Here is a 16,110-nt window from a genome sequence, read left to right as displayed (position 1 = left end):
TGTGTGTGTGTGTGTGTGTGTGTGTGTGTGTGTCTGTGTGTGTGTGTCTATGTGTGTGTGTGTATGTGTGTTTGTGTGTGTGTGTGTGTGTCTGTGTGTGTGTGATATTGATTTTAGTCCTGGATGTTTGCAAAACCAGCTGAAGTGGAAGTGTTTAAGGTTACTAAATAAATATGTCATAGTTAGGATTCATTTAGGTCATGGGATACTTTGAAAATGATAACATTCTAAATTGCCATATTGGATAATGTTAAGCAAAAAAGTGTCAGAATTGAACGTTTAATTCGTTCACTCGTCCAAATCTCAAAAGATGAGGTCTGATATGACGTTCTGATAACTTTTTTTACATATTTATAACTCTTAATGGAGCCTCTATATTGAAAATTGGAACTTTTGTATTATACTGACCTCACCCTAGAAGTTCCAATTTTTTCCTGTCCAAACCCCCTAAAATGCCAATTACCTTCTACAGGATCCTTTGTGTCCTGGCAAAAACCAAAAAAGGTGAAGCATTATTGAAACAGAATTGCTTAACTTGATTTTCATCATTGACTATTGCATAAATCAACGCTAAAATTTCTTGGAAGTACAGTTCTGACGTCACTTCTGTTGGTATATATTATACTTAGAAACATCTCTGATTGGCATAGAAATGGGTGTGTGGTCCCTGGGATAATACCTCTCCCTCTACTGCTATACTTTGTGGGGGGGGAAGGGCTGACTGCCCTCAATTCACTTTTGACTCATAAAAAGGGCACTAAAACTTCCTGATTCCAATCAAATGAGCTCCATCCGATCTAAGGTTTATACGACTAACCATTCCATAAAAACCTTATATGGCCCGAGCATGAATTACGACCCTTGACCATGGGCTCTAGGGGATTGTGTCCACCCTAAGAAGATTGTTATAAGATTTTTGGACTATTGGTAACAAAATGGCTATTTCAAAATTTAAATTAAATGCTTTTTGGGAGAAGAGGATGTCAGGGAGGGAGGCTAGTTGCTCTCCATCATTTTTTACTCTTAAACGTAAACTAGAACTACACATTTTAAATCAAATAAGTCTCTTGAAAAGTGCACATGACCACCCCTTCCATAAAAACTTTAAATGCTCGTTGGAAATAACTTACAACCCTTACCAGAAGACTCTGGGGGATTTTGTCCACCCCAAAGGGCTTATTATATGATCTGTGGACTATTTTTGAACAAGGTTTTTATCGGATACATTTGTGAAAAATACGACTTAGAGGGGAGGGGGCAGGGCGGCTGCTACCGATCACTTTGACTCTTGAAAAGGGAACTAGAACATATCATTGGGAATCCAATGAGCCCTCTGTGGAGTTTATACTACCACCCTTTCCATAAAAACCCTATATGCCCTCCGAGCATAAATTATAAGCTTTGCACTGAGGGCGGTTGGGGGGGGGGTTATTGCCATCCTCAAAGATATAGTTTCCATACACTTCAACAAGGTTCCATACACTGAACTAAATAGCTATCTCAAAATTTTTATTAGATGTGTTTTGGGAATTGAAGGGCGTGGGGGGGCCTGTTGCCCTCCAAACACTTTTGACTAGTAAAAAGGTTCTTTCAATTTCCAATTGAATAAGCCTTTTTTTAGTTTCTACGACAAAAAATGGCCATCTCAAAATTTTTATAATATGCATTTCGGGAAAATACGAGGTGCTGGGGGGGGGTTATCCACCCTCCAATCGCTTTCAATCTAGAGTACTAGAAATTCAGATTACAAGTTCAACGAGCCCTTTCAGAAATTTATAAAACCACCCTTTCTATTAAAACCTTATATGACGCGAAGGCATAATTTACAACCCTTGCCCCGAGGGCTGTGGTGGGGGGGGGGTAGTCTCATGCTCAAAGACATAATTTCTCGACCTTTTAACTCGGGAACAAAATGGCTATCTCAAAATTTTGTTTGGATCTGTTTAGGGAATGGTTGGGCGTGGAAGGGGGGTAGTTACCCTTCAATTGCTTTCTACTATCAAAAGGGGCACTAGCCCCTTCAGTTTCTAATCGAATGATACTTTTTCGAAGTTTCAAATGGCCATCTCAAAATTTATATAAGATGCATTTAGGGAAAATAATGGGTGTGGGAGAAGGGGTATCCACCCTCCAATCACTCGGAATCTTGATAAGAGCACTTGGAGGGGGATCATCCGATGATCCCCCTCCGTAGTTTATACGAACACCCTTTCTATATAAACTTTTTATGTCCCCAGGGCATAGCTTACAGCCCTTGCAATGAGGGCTGTGAGGTGTTTATCATCCTTAAAGACATAATTTCTGGACCTTTCAAATATGTTGAACATAATGTCTATCTCAAAATTTTGATTGGATACATTTTGGGAAAACACGACGTGAGTAGTAAAGAAATACGGAATTTGAACGGAGGTTGTATAAAGTGACCAACCCTTCCATATTACGGACCTATAAAGTGACCAAGCAAGTTATATTTGGAGCCAGGGACGAGATTGTGTAATGCAAGCAGACAGGTCTCAGTGCCCACACCTATTGTCTGGATCAAACAGAGATGTATAAGGGGTTACACTAGAATATATGTGTAGTTTCACGGGTTCATGCCCCATCTTGGGTACTATAGGCCTATAGTACCCACACAACTATATTTCACATCTATAGGCCTTGTCAGACACGTTTTTCTATGTTCAATAGCCAAAACTCGACTTCGTCATATCACATCATCAAAGATGGTCTCTTTGTAAAAAGTACTGGTTTTCACCTGGAGGGCTTATAATTATGTTTTTTCACTATAAACAAAGATTGAATTACTCTTTCTGGATCAGTTGAAGAATACAATTTGAAATAACCCTCTTATAGTTAAATTTAATCATTTTCCAATGGAGAACTCTAAAAGAATCTTGATGGTAAGTAAATATATATTATTTTTGTATTGTAAAAAAATGGACCCTTTTCGTATAGTTACATATTAATATTCTGAATAAATATCAAACGCTCATAATATTCACAATTGTGTGTGTTTTTTGTGTATCGTATTTAAAATATGTTTTATGATACTCGTTCAGATATAGGGTATCTGGTTTAAAATGCTTTTTAAGTACTTTACAGAAATATCACATTTTTAAGACTAAATTCTCTGCCGTCTGGCAATCAGCGAACTTCGTAATTATTAATGGCAAATTCATGCGCTATGTGCCAGCTGTTCAGGTATTTTCACTAAAAAGGGTTCTTAACTAACTTACAAAGTATCTCATACGTTCGTAATTGAAAAAAGACATACATTTTTTCGTGCTGCCATTAAGTCATCATTGTCTTATATTAGACTTATATATAAATATGCTTGTATCAGATACTAGAATAGTAACGATTAACTATCTTTTATTTTAATTCTTCTTTGAGTAGCTACCACTGTGAAGGGTTTAGGTTTTTTTCAGGTGTACGGGTGTTAACCTTTTTCCAGGTATAATGCTCTTAATCGATTTATTTATGGTGAAGAAATTGTCTGATAGATTTAAATTTTTTTTTTAAACAAACAGGGAGAGTTTTGAAAGTGCTGACAGCTTTAGCGTAAGGTGCTTGGTATTGTGGAGTGACGGGAGTGGGGGGGTGTTCCCCGTTAATATTCTGAATAAATAATAAATGGAGTAAATAATCAAAATTGTGCTATTTTTTTATGCATTGTATTTAAAATATATCTGGTTTTGGCTCCATCAAGGACTGTCGTTCTTTTTTCTATTTGTTTTAAGATGATTGAAATTTAGACTTCTCATGTCGTGTGTGTGTTGTCGGAAACTTATGATTTGGTATTTTTCATTATGCTGGTTCATTATTTTACTTGTGTGAAAGTCTGTTTTTTCTTTCTTACTTTGCTAGGTTTCGTATCAAGCAGTGTGTATTTTGTTGCAAACTTATGATTTGGTATTTTTAGTTGTGCTGGTTCATTATTTTACTTGTTTGAAATTATGTTGTTTCTTGCTTCATGTGCTATGTTTCTTCTCATGTCGTGTGTGTGTTTTTGGAAAAATATGAGTTGGTATTTTTAATTATTATGTTTCAATATTTTATTTGTGTGAATATTTGCTGTTTCTTGCTTCCTGTGCTATGTTTCTTCTCATGTCGTGTGTGTGTTGTTGGATACTTATTATTTGATATTTTTACTTATGTTGCTTCATGATTTTACTTGTGAGAAAGTCTGCTGTTTCTTGCTTCCTTTGATAGGTTTCTTCTCATGTCGTGTGTGTGTTGTTTGAAAATTATGATTTGGTATTTTTACTTTTGTTGGCTCACTATTTTACTTGTGTGAATGTATGTTGTTTCTTGCTTCCTTTGATAGGTTTCTTCTCATGTCGTGTGTGTGTTGTTGGAAATTTGTGATTTGGTATTTTTAATTGTGCTGGTTCATGATTTTACTTATGTGAAAGTCTGTTGTTTTTTGCTTCCTTGGCTAGGTTTCTTCTCATGTCGTGTGTTTGATGTTGGAAACTTATGATTTGGTATTTTTATTTATGATGGTTCAAGATTTTACTTGTGTGAAAGTCTGCTGTTTTCTGCTTCCTGTGCTATGTTTCTTCTCATTTTGTGTGTGTGTTGTTGGAAACTTATGATTTGGTATTTTTATTTATGATGGTTCAAGATTTTATTTGTGTGAAAGTCTGCTGTTTCTTGCGTCCTGTGCTATGTTTTTTCTCATGTCGTCTTTGTGTTGTTGGAAACGTTATTTGGTAATTTTATTTATGATGGTTAAAGATTTTATTTGTGTGAAAGTCTGTTGTTTCTTGCTTCCTTTGCTAGGTTTCTTCTCATGTCGTCGTGTGTGTTGTTGGAAACTTATGATTTGTTATTTTTGATTATGCTGGTTCATGATTTTACTTGTGTGAAAGTCTTCGTTTCTTGCTTCCTGTGCTATGTTTCTTCTCATGTCGTGTGTGTGTGGTTTGGAAACTTAAGATGTGGTATTTTTACTTGTACTGGTTCATGATTTTACCTTTGTGAAAGTCTGTTGCTTCTTAATTCCCTTGATAGGTTTCTTCTCATGTCGTGTGTTTGTTGTTTTGGAGACTTATGATTTGGTATTTTTACTTATGCTGGTTCATGATTTTACGTGTGTGAAAGTCTGTTGTTTCTTGCTTCCTTTGCTAGCTTTCTTCTCATGTTGTCTGTGTGTTGTTGGAAACTTATCATTTGGTATTTTTAATTATGCTGAATCATGATTTTACTTGTATGAAAGTTTGTTGTTCCTTGCTTCCTTTTCTAGGTTTCTTCTCATTTCGTGTGTGTGTTGTTGGAAACTTATGATTTGGTATTTTTACTTAAGATGGTTCATGATTTTACTTGTTTGAATGTCTGTTGTTTCTTGCTTTCTTTGCTAGGTTTCTTCTCATTTCGTGTGTGTGTTGTTGGATACTTATGATTTGCTATTTTTAGTTGTGCTGGTTCATGATTTTACTTGTGTGAAAGTGTATTGTTTCTTGATTCCTTTGCTAGATTTCTTCTCATTTCGTGTGTGTGTTGTTGGAAACTTATGATTTGGTGATTTTACTTATGCTGGATCATGATTTTACTTGTGTGAAAGTCTGTTGTTTCTTGCTTCCTGTGCTAGGTTTCTTCTCATGTCGTGTGTCTGTTTTTGGAAACTTATGATTTGGTATTTTTACTTATGATGGTTCATAATTTTACTTGTGTGAAAGTCTGCTATTTCTTGCTTCCTTCGCTAGGTTTCTTCTCATGTCGTGTGTGTATTGTCTGAAACCTGTGATTTTGTAGTTTTACTTATGCTGGTTCATGATTTTAATTGTGTGAATGTCTGATGTTTCTTGCTTCCTTTACTATGTGTACCGTGAGTAACATGCGACATATTTAAAATACCAAAATAAAGTTCCTTCTTTCTAAAGATAATTCTGACTTCCTGTAATTAAGTTTAAATCTAGTGTCAAAAACAAAGAAAAGTCCTAAATCAGCAAAGAGAAAAATTGCAGTTAGCCTCGGACAAAGAACGGCGCTATCCAAGCTTTGGATTTCGCTAAGATAGTGGGCAATAAAAAAGATGCTACGCACAATATTTCTAAGGAAGTTTAAACTATAAGAGCCGTGTGAACGTTTGAATCATCAGAAATATTTAAAACAATTTATTGGACGAAGGGTTTGCATCCTTGGGCCACTTTAGCCAATTGTGATCCAGTTCTCAGAGCGCAGGACAAAAACTACGTTTGATAGTGGGGTAAAAGTGCTTTTTTGAGGTATTCGTAAATCAGATTCAGGACTATTTAGATAGAATTATTTCGGCGTACGAGCTTTGCGATTCTATCATTATTGTTGTATCTCAGTCATCGTTGTTGTCATTTGAAGTGATCCACTGCTGTTCACCTAAATATGTAAGTCTCAATACATCTATTGCTTTTTATCTGTGTTTATTTCATTTTATATGTCTGTATCCAGTCTAATAACAGGTAATTAGTTCGCATATCTCCAAGGTACGTTCCCAGGGAATCTGATCTCCAGATAGCTCAAGAAAAAGAGGTCACATTTATATTTCTACACATTTTATTTTCTCTCAATAATTGAGGGTGTTGTGGTCATAAATTTACTTCACTCCCCATTGCTGTGGCGCAGGGCTTGATGGCAAAATTTTTAGCGTTACAAGCGGCGCTATCGGAGAACTTATAAGGTGTAAGTTCGCAGCTTTAAAGTACGATATTACATTTGACGCGGTCAATATTTATGACCACAATTAAGCCCAGTCCTTTCTTTATAGTCACATAAAAATTTTCATCGCTACAAATGGCAAGGTCAGAAATTGGAGGAAAACTTGCGAACTAATTAGGCTATAAAACTTTGTAATTTAAATTTAATTATTGGAGAGGTAGAGACATATAAGTAAAGTGATTAAGCATATAATCGCTAAGCTACTACAGGAAACCCTTTAAAATATCTCTTAGGAGATAATAGCCTCCCCCAAAATAGGTTAAGTGAAAAAAAAAATGATTTCAAATTATTCAAAAGCAAAAAAAATGGCAGAGGATTTAGAAGAAAAATTAATGGCGCAAAAGTTGGTTGCGAAAAATATAGAAATAGCCAAGTCTATCCCGGAGTACAATGGTCAACCAGATGTTGACGAATTTAATATCCAAATGGCCCAGTTTGTAGAACTAACAAAAACAGAGCTAGAAACGTTAGTCGACATGCTTCTATTATGGTTAAAAGGCCAGGCCTTGACCTTTCTGAAGCAGATTGAACATACTATAGGCGATGACGCCAACTTGCCAATAAATACGGTGGACAAATTGTTAAAAGCATTTAAAGATAGATTTATCGAAACCAGTTCCATAAATAAATTAAAACACGGAATGGTGTGCGTTGTCGTTTGTGTGTTGTTGGAAACTTATGATTTGGCATTTTTACTTATGCTGGTTCATGATTTTACTTCTGTGAAGGTCTGTTGTTTCTTGCTTCCTTTGCTAGGTTTCTTCTCATGTCGTGTGTGTGTTGTTGCAAACTTATGATTTGGTATTTTTACTGATGCTGGTTGATGATTTTACTTGTGTGAATGTCTGTTGTTTCTTGCTTCCTTTGCTAGGTTTCTTCTCATGTCGTGTGTGTGCTGGTGGAAACTTATGATTTGATATTTTTATTGATACTGGTTCATGATTTTACTTGTGTGAAAGTCTTCGTTTTTTTGCTTCCTGTGCTATGTTTCTTCTAATGTCGTTTGTGTGTTGTTGGTAACTTATGATTTGGTATTTTTACTTTTGCTGATTCATGATTTTACTTGTGTGAATGTCTTTTGTTTCTTGCTTCCTTTGCTAGGTTTCTTCTCATATCGTGTGTGTGTTGTTGGAAACTTATTATTTGGTATTTTTACTTATGCTGGTTCATGATTTTACTTGTGTGAATGTCTGTTGTTTCTTGCTTCCTTTGCTAGGTTTCTTCTCATGTCGTGTGTGTGTTGTTGGACACTTATGATTTGCTATTTTTAGTTGTGCTGGTTCATTATTTTACTTGTTTGAAAGTCTGTTGTTTCTTGCTTCCTGTGCTAGGTTTCTTCTCATGTCGTGTGTGTGTTTTTGGAAAAATATGATTTGGTATTTTTAATTATGATGTTTCAAGATTTTATTTGTGTGAAAATTTGCTGTTTCTTGCTTCCTGTGCTATGTTTCTTCTCATGTCGTGTGTGTGTTGTTGGATACTTATTATTTGATATTTTTACTTATGGTGCTTCATGATTTTACTTGTGCGAAAGTCTGCTGTTTCTTGCTTCCTTTGATAGGTTTCTTCTCATGTCGTGTGTGTGTTGTTGGAAACTTATGATTTGGTATTTTTACTTGTGTCGGCTCACTATTTTACTTGTGTGAATGTATGTTGTTTCTTGCTTCCTTTGATAGGTTTCTTCTCATGTCGTGTGTGTGTTGTTGGAAATTTGTGATTTGGTATTTTTACTTGTGCTGGTTCATGATTTTACTTATGTGAAAGTCTGTTGTTTTTTGCTTCCTTTGCTAGGTTTCTTCTCATGTCTTGTGTTTGTTGTTGGAAACTTATGACTTGGTATTTTTGTTTATGATGGTTCAAGATTTTATTTGTGTGAAAGTCTGCTGTTTTCTGCTTCCTGTGCTATGTTTCTTCTCATTTCGTGTGTGTGTTGTTGGAAACTTATGATTTGGTATTTTTATTTATGATGGTTCAAGATTTTATTTGTGTGAAAGTCTGCTGTTTCTTGCGTCCATTGCTATGTTTCTTCTCATGTTGTGCGTGTGTTGTTGGAAACGTGATTTGGTAATTTTATTTATGATGGTTAAAGATTTTATTTGTGTGAAAGTCTGTTGTTTCTTGCTTCCTTTGCTAGGTTTCTTCTCATGTCGTCGTGTGTGTTGTTGGAAACTTATGATTTGTTATTTTTGCTTATGCTGGTTCATGATTTTACTTGTGTGAAAGTCTTAGTTTCTTGCTTCCTGTGCTATGTTTCTTCTCATGTCGTGTGTGTGTTGTTTGGAAACTTATAATGTGGTATTTTTACTTGTGCTGGTTCATGATTTTACCTTTGTGAAAGTCTGTTGCTTCTTAATTCCCTTGATAGGTTTCTTCTCATGTCGTGTGTTTGTTGTTTTGGAGACTTATGATTTGGTATTTTTACTTATGCTGGTTCATGATTTTATGTGTGTGAAAGTCTGTTGTTTCTTGCTTCCTTTGCTAGCTTTCTTCTCATGTTGTCTGTGTGTTGTTGGAAACTTATCATTTGGTATTTTTAATTATGCTGAATCATGATTTTACTTGTATGAAAGTCTGTTGTTTCTTGCTTCCTTTGCTAGGTTTCTTCTCATTTCGTGTGTGTGTTGTTGGAAACTTATGATTTAGTATTTTTACTTATGCTTGTTCATGATTTTACTTGTTTGAATGTCTGTTGTTTCTTGCTTCCTTTTCTAGGTTTCTTCTCATGTCGTGTGTGCGTTGTTGGAAACTTATGATTTGCTATTTTTAGTTGTGCTGGTTCATGATTTTACTTGTGTGAAAGTGTATTGTTTCTTGCTTCCTTTGCTAGATTTCTTCTCATGTCGTGTGTGTGTTGTTGCAAACTTATGATTTGGTGATTTTACTTATGCTGGATCATGATTTTACTTGTGTGAAAGTCTGTTGTTTCTTGCTTCCTGTGCTAGGTTTCTTCTCATGTCGTGTGTCTGTTTTTGGAAACTTATGATTTGGTATTTTTACTTATGCTGGCTCATGATTTTACCAGTGTGAAAGTCTGTTGTTTCTTGCTTCGTTTGCTAGGTTTCTTCTCATGTCGTTTGTGTGTTGTTTGAAACCTATGATTTGGTATTTTTATTTATGCTGGTTCATGATTTTACTTGTGTGAATGTCTGTTGTTTCTTGCTTCCTTTACTAGAGGTACCGTGAGTAAAATGCGATATATTTAAAATACCAAAATAAAGTTCCTTCTTTCTAAAGATAATTCTGACTTCCTGTAATTAAGTTTAAATCTAGTGTCAAAAAGAAAGAAAAGTCCTAAATAAGCAAAGAGAAAAATTGCAGTTAGCCTCAGACAAAGAACGGCGCTATCCAAGTTTTGGATTTCGCTAAGATGGTGGGCAATAAAAAAGATGCTACGCACAATATTTCTAAGGAAGTTTAAACTATAAGAGCCGTGTGAACGTTTGAATCATCAGAAATATTTAAAACAATTTATTGGACGAAGGGTTTGCATCCTTGGGCCACTTTAGCCAATTGTGAGCCAGTTCTTAGAGCGCAAGACAAAAACCTACGTTTGATAGTGGGGTAAAAGTGCTTTTTGGAGGTATTCGTAAATCAGATTCAGGACCATTTAGATAGAATTATTTCGGCGTACGAGCTTTGTGATTCTATCATTATTTTTGTATCTCAGTCACCGTTGTTGTCATTTGAAGTGATCCACTGCTGTTCACCTAAATATGTAAGTCCCAATACATCTATTGCTTTTTATCTGTGTTTATTTCATTTTATATGTCTGTATCAAGTCTAATAACAGGTAATTAGTTCGCATATCTCCAAGGTACGTTCCCAGGGAATCTGATCTCCAGATAGCTCAAGAAAAGAGGTCACATTTATATTTCTACACATTTTATTTTCTCTCAATAATTGAGGGTGTTGCGGTCATAAATTTACTTCACTCCCCATTGCTGTGGCGCAGGGCTTGATGGCACAATCTTTAGCGTTACAAGTGGCGCTATCGTAAAACTTATAAGGTGTAAGTTTGCAGCTTTAAAGTACGATATTACATTTGACGCAGTCAATATTTATCACCGCAACTAAGCCCAATCCTTTCTTTATAGTCACATAAAAATTTTATCGCTACAAATGGCAAGGTCAGAAATTGGAGGAAAACTTGCGAACTAATTAGGCTATAAAACTTTGTAATTTAAATTTAATTATTGGAGAGATACAGACATATAAGTTAAGGGATTAAGCATATAATCGCTAAGCTACTACAGGAAACCCTTTAAAATATCTCATAGGAGATAATAGCCTCCCCCAAAATAGGTTAAGTGAAAAAAAAATTATTTCTGATTATTCAAACGCAAAAAAAATGGCAGAGGATTTAGAAGAAAAATTAATGGCGCGAAAGTTGGTTGCAAAAATATAGAAATAGCAAACTCTATCCCAGAGTACAATGGTCAACCAGATGTTGACAAATTTAATATCCAAGTGGCCGGGTTTGTTGATCTAACAAAAATAGAGCTAGAAACTTTAGTCGACATGCTTCTATTATGGTTAAAAGGCCAGGCCTTGACCTTTCTGAAGCAGATTGAACATACTATAGGCGATGACGCCAACTTGCCAATAAATACGGTGGACAAATTGTTAAAATCATTTAAAGACAGATTTATCGAAACCAGTTCCATTAATAAATTAAAACACGGAATGATGTGCTTTGACTATTCACAAAATATAAGAGAATATCTTGATAATATACGCAATTCAGTAAAGGCAAAATACGGAAGAGGTTCAGGACAACTGTATGAAAAAGTCATACTAAATATCTTTTTGCAAGGGCTACCCCCAAAACTATATAGAATGATAATATCCAAAAATATTCAGACATTGGATCTTGCAGTTCAGGAGGTAGAGCGATTAATCGAAATCGATACGATAGTCGCAAATCACATTAAAGCAAAAATAAATAGCCTAGGCAAATCAAACGCAAACATGACCTTCAAGGGCGATCAGGCGTCTCTCAATTTCTTTTCAAGGGATAACTCCCCAGTACCACAAAGAAATAAAACGCAAGAACCCGCTAGGCAGAAAACAGTACGTTTTCAGCCCATCAAACAATGTAGTTACGAAAATAACCATACAACAATAAGATGCTATAATTTCAATCGACCTGGGCACATCGCGAGAGAGTGCCATTATGTCCCCAACCGCATACCAGGAATTGCTGTCGGCAGTAGGCAAAATTATGGCAACTATTTGTTCGGAAGAACAAATTTTAGCGCCGGTGGTGCACTAGTCTATAGCCAGGGAAGATTGCTCCAATCAGTACCTTACAGCACGTACCAACCAAATTTGTATAACCCTCCCCCCAATAGACAAATTAATTACCGATTTGAAAACCAAAATACTCGCCAAAGCCAATATAATGCGAGAATTCTATATAGAAATCACGAAAATTTGCCGACGGGACATGAAAATTTTGCAAGCCAACGGCATTGGCAGTCAGCGCCAGCAAGAGGCACTGACGCAGGACATCCAAGTTACCATAATAATACATGGCAAAGGCAGACAGACGTAAATCAATTAAATATGCCTACGGAGCCTCACATGTCTGAATATCCGTTGCAGGCACCGATGCATGAAATAAATCAGCAGGGAAACGTTTCAGGCCCCTCAGAAATATAAATTGGACCCGGAGGTTGCCCAGAATATTTAATTGGTCCAAACTGATAGTGGTTCTGTCTTGTAGTGATAGTATTAACAAGTTACCTAGATTTAATGATTTTTGTGTAGAAAACGTTTACTTTAAGGCTTTAGTTGACAGCGGAGCTACAGTTAATATCATAAGCTCATGCGTATTTAATATGTTGACTCTGCATATTAGGCAACAAAGAAATTTTAATAATCCCAATTTAACTAGTGTGACAGGGCAAAAATTGGACGCAAGAGGTGCAATTCGCCTAAACGTAAAGAGGGATGATAGAATCTTTCCGACAAATTTTATAATATGCGAAAACTTTCCGTACGAAGCCATCATAGGCGCAAATTTTTTAAGGTCTAATAGAGTACTATTAGACATAGCGAACGAGAGGCTTGTCTACCCGGCTAAGGTAGGGAAAGAAATTTATATCTTAAGAAATCGTAACAGAGGTTACGAAGACAACATAACAGTAAACAAAATTTTTGACGGTACAATGCCGCAATCTTTTGAACCTCATGTCTCGCAAGGAGGAAAAGGAATAATCAGAAACTTGTCCAATAATTCTGAAAGACATTGCAGAGATGAAGTAAATTTAAATAATAAAAGTATTGAATCTGCAAAAATAAAAATAGGAGATATGCGACAGTACAGGTCAAACGAAATCAAGAAAATAGCGGAATTATGGAAAAACATAGTAAAACCCAACTTGACGCCACAAGATGCCGCAATGGCGCAGCATAGCGCTAGAATGAATCTAATAAACAATGAAAATAAAGAGAAATATTATGGATTCGCGATAAGGAAGACAAAAGTCCCTCCCAAAACGATAAAAAAAATTCAAATATCACAGATGATTGAACCAGTGGATAGCAAATCTGAAATATGGTTTGCAACCCCATTTGAAATTCCTGAAAATCTGCTATGTGAGGAACAGATTATTATTATTATTATTATTTATTGGAAAACCCGTCATACAAAAAAGGAAAAGACGGAGCAATAAGGAAAACAACAAAAAAAGCAATACACATAAACTTAGGAGTTATACATGTGGTTTGTAGTGACGAACGCTGGAGCTAAGATCTAAATCAGCACTTAGAACAAATTACACAAAACGAGAAATAAAAACACAATTATACACTGCTCTGTAGGCACACGACATTTTTCTTTTCTTTTTTTTAGGCTCCTAAATACTGAACAAACATAAATAATATGAAAATCATTGCATCAAGCCGTAATTGGTAAAAAAAGAAACAAACAATCAAAAGTGAATTAAAAAAGATATACAGTAGATAATCATATTAACTAGTGTAAATATGACAAGGAACGGTAAAAACAGTTAAACGACACTTGCGCCCACTGGTCTTGAACTCAGATCACTCTCAACAAATGATTCATTTACTCCGATATAAATAAATAACAGAAACAAGGAAATTATTCAATCACGGATCCTTTTACAACTTTACTTAAAGCAATATGCTTAAAACAATCGATAATTAATAAACAACTCTACTATTAGTAATATACGCAATATATTATAACAAAAAATTGACACCAAAATTGAAAATAACCAGCGTCACTTAAATTGGACTCATACGAAAAGAGACTAAATCATCAGTCAGTTTAAAAACTGCAGCAATTACACTAAACGCGAAAACAAACACTTAAAAAAAAATAAAATAAAAAAACACAACAAATACATCTTAACTAATGGGTTAATACTGACGACCAGGGATGATTCAATTTCATTAAACGGGAATTATAAGCACGAATTCGCTTTTCCACGGCTATAATGGGGTCACCAATGCTAAATTTTCTAATCAGATAAGAATTACGCGTCCAAGAGGGAAAACGTAAAATATATTTTGCGAACCGTAAGAAAACTGAACGAATTTTTGACTTGTCAGAATTTGTGAGCATTTTCCAAAACGGCGATATGTACAAATAATCTGGTAGAGCGACAGAGTTAAAAAGTTTCGAGAGAAGATGGCGGTTGAACCGTAACTTATTAGTTACAAAAGAAGCATATGATAACCCATCTCTACGCTCAATGTGAGCAATTAATAGTTGTCGCGAGTGCATTACTGACGAACCAATGGGAAGACCGAGGGAGGTGATATGATCTACTGGCTTAATCCTACTATTTCCGAGAAGAATATCCCTAGGCGACGCTTGTTTCCAATTTAAGAATACTACTTTGGACGTTTCAGCATTGAACTGAAGACCTAGTTTTGCATACTCAGATTGTAGTGTTGTAAAAATCTCGCTTATGCGCTGGATAGTGCGGCTCACATTCAGAATGTCGTCTGCATAACATACGAGAGATAAATCAAGACCGGCAAAGATGAATGATATGGGAACAGCTGACTGTGCATCAAGAACTACATTATCGAAGAGTGAAGGGGAAGAAACAGCACCTTGACGGGTACCTTTTTCAACATTGACAAAAATGTTAGGGGTTGGTGCATAGACTTGAGAGCCGTCAACAATAGCTAATGGTTGAAGTATTAGGCGAACTTTAAGACGATAATACATGTCTCGAAGGGCTCTGATATATGAGGGGCTCGATCAATGCGTTCGCGACAACCGACAAAGCGTGGGCACAACCGAGGCGTGGCTGGAATCCAAATTGGTTAGGTGGAAAATAGCATTTTGCGTTCAGTTGGTCAATGAACAGAAATTCAAAAAGTTCAATAAGCTTACAGAAGGTAGTAGCCACTGTTATAGGACGGAGGGACGAGCACTGGGTTGCGAGTTTACCTTTCTTTGGAATTGGAGTGAGATCTCCGATTGAGAAAGAAGACGGTACAACTCCTTGGGTAAGAATCATCTGCAGCTCGCAGCTCGCTTCCATGCTGAATGTGAAGAGCGCTTATTTTATCGATGCCAGAAAATTTCTTACGCTTTAGGCGTTGGATTGCTCGCAGTACAGAATCAGCTGAAACAACAAAATTGTCGGTTGAACACCTAGACAGAAATTTATCAAGCTTATCTTCATATTCGGACTGTAGGGCAGCATCTGGTGGGGAGAATTCAGCAAAGAAATATGAATTCAATTCAGAATCAGGAATAACTTGAGCAGATAGGTGGGCCCTAGGAGGATCTCTTGATACATTTCTCCAGAAGGAAGGTTGGGACAGAGAAGCTTGCTGGGATTTCTCTTCAACTATCTGGTTCATGTGGATACATAGTTCTCTTGCAAACTTTCTTTTGGTAGAAAGACGAATGTTAGAAGCCCAGCCAGAGCGAGGACGGTCGCACTGGAGCCACAAATGGTACCAAAATTTGGATTTTCTCCAAGCTTCAATTAGGCTCGGATTACTGGACCAGTGCTTTGTGACACCCCGACGTATGCGTTTAAGAGGTATAAGGGCTTTTTCTGCGCATCGCAGAGCACGTCAAATTTTTTCAAGATAGATATCTAGCAACATCCGTATTTCATTTGCATCAGCCTGTTAATTGTCCATGAGCAGTTGGAATGGAAAATGAATTCTATGTAGGACAGACTTTGTTATTGCAGCAAAAAGGTCATCTTGGATGTTTTCTCAATCCCAGTAATATTGAGCGAAGGGGTCAAGGAGGTGTGTAGTGGGATTAAACTGTGCAGATGACCAATAGATAGATGCAGATATTGGAGGGTGGTCTGATAGTTGGAAATCAGTAACGACGTGAATAGGTGACACTTGGAGACTTATAGAAGAAACTGCATGGTCGAGGTTCGATACGTGACTTGATTGATG

This window comes from Artemia sp. Qi Xiang Cuo, chromosome 1 (genome assembly GCF_049724085.1).
Source record: "Artemia sp. Qi Xiang Cuo chromosome 1, ASM4972408v1, whole genome shotgun sequence".
NCBI classification, from domain to species: Eukaryota; Metazoa; Arthropoda; class Branchiopoda; order Anostraca; family Artemiidae; genus Artemia; species Artemia sp. Qi Xiang Cuo.
The sequence above is the reverse complement of the archived record's forward strand: the minus strand, read 5'-3'. Positions refer to the sequence as shown.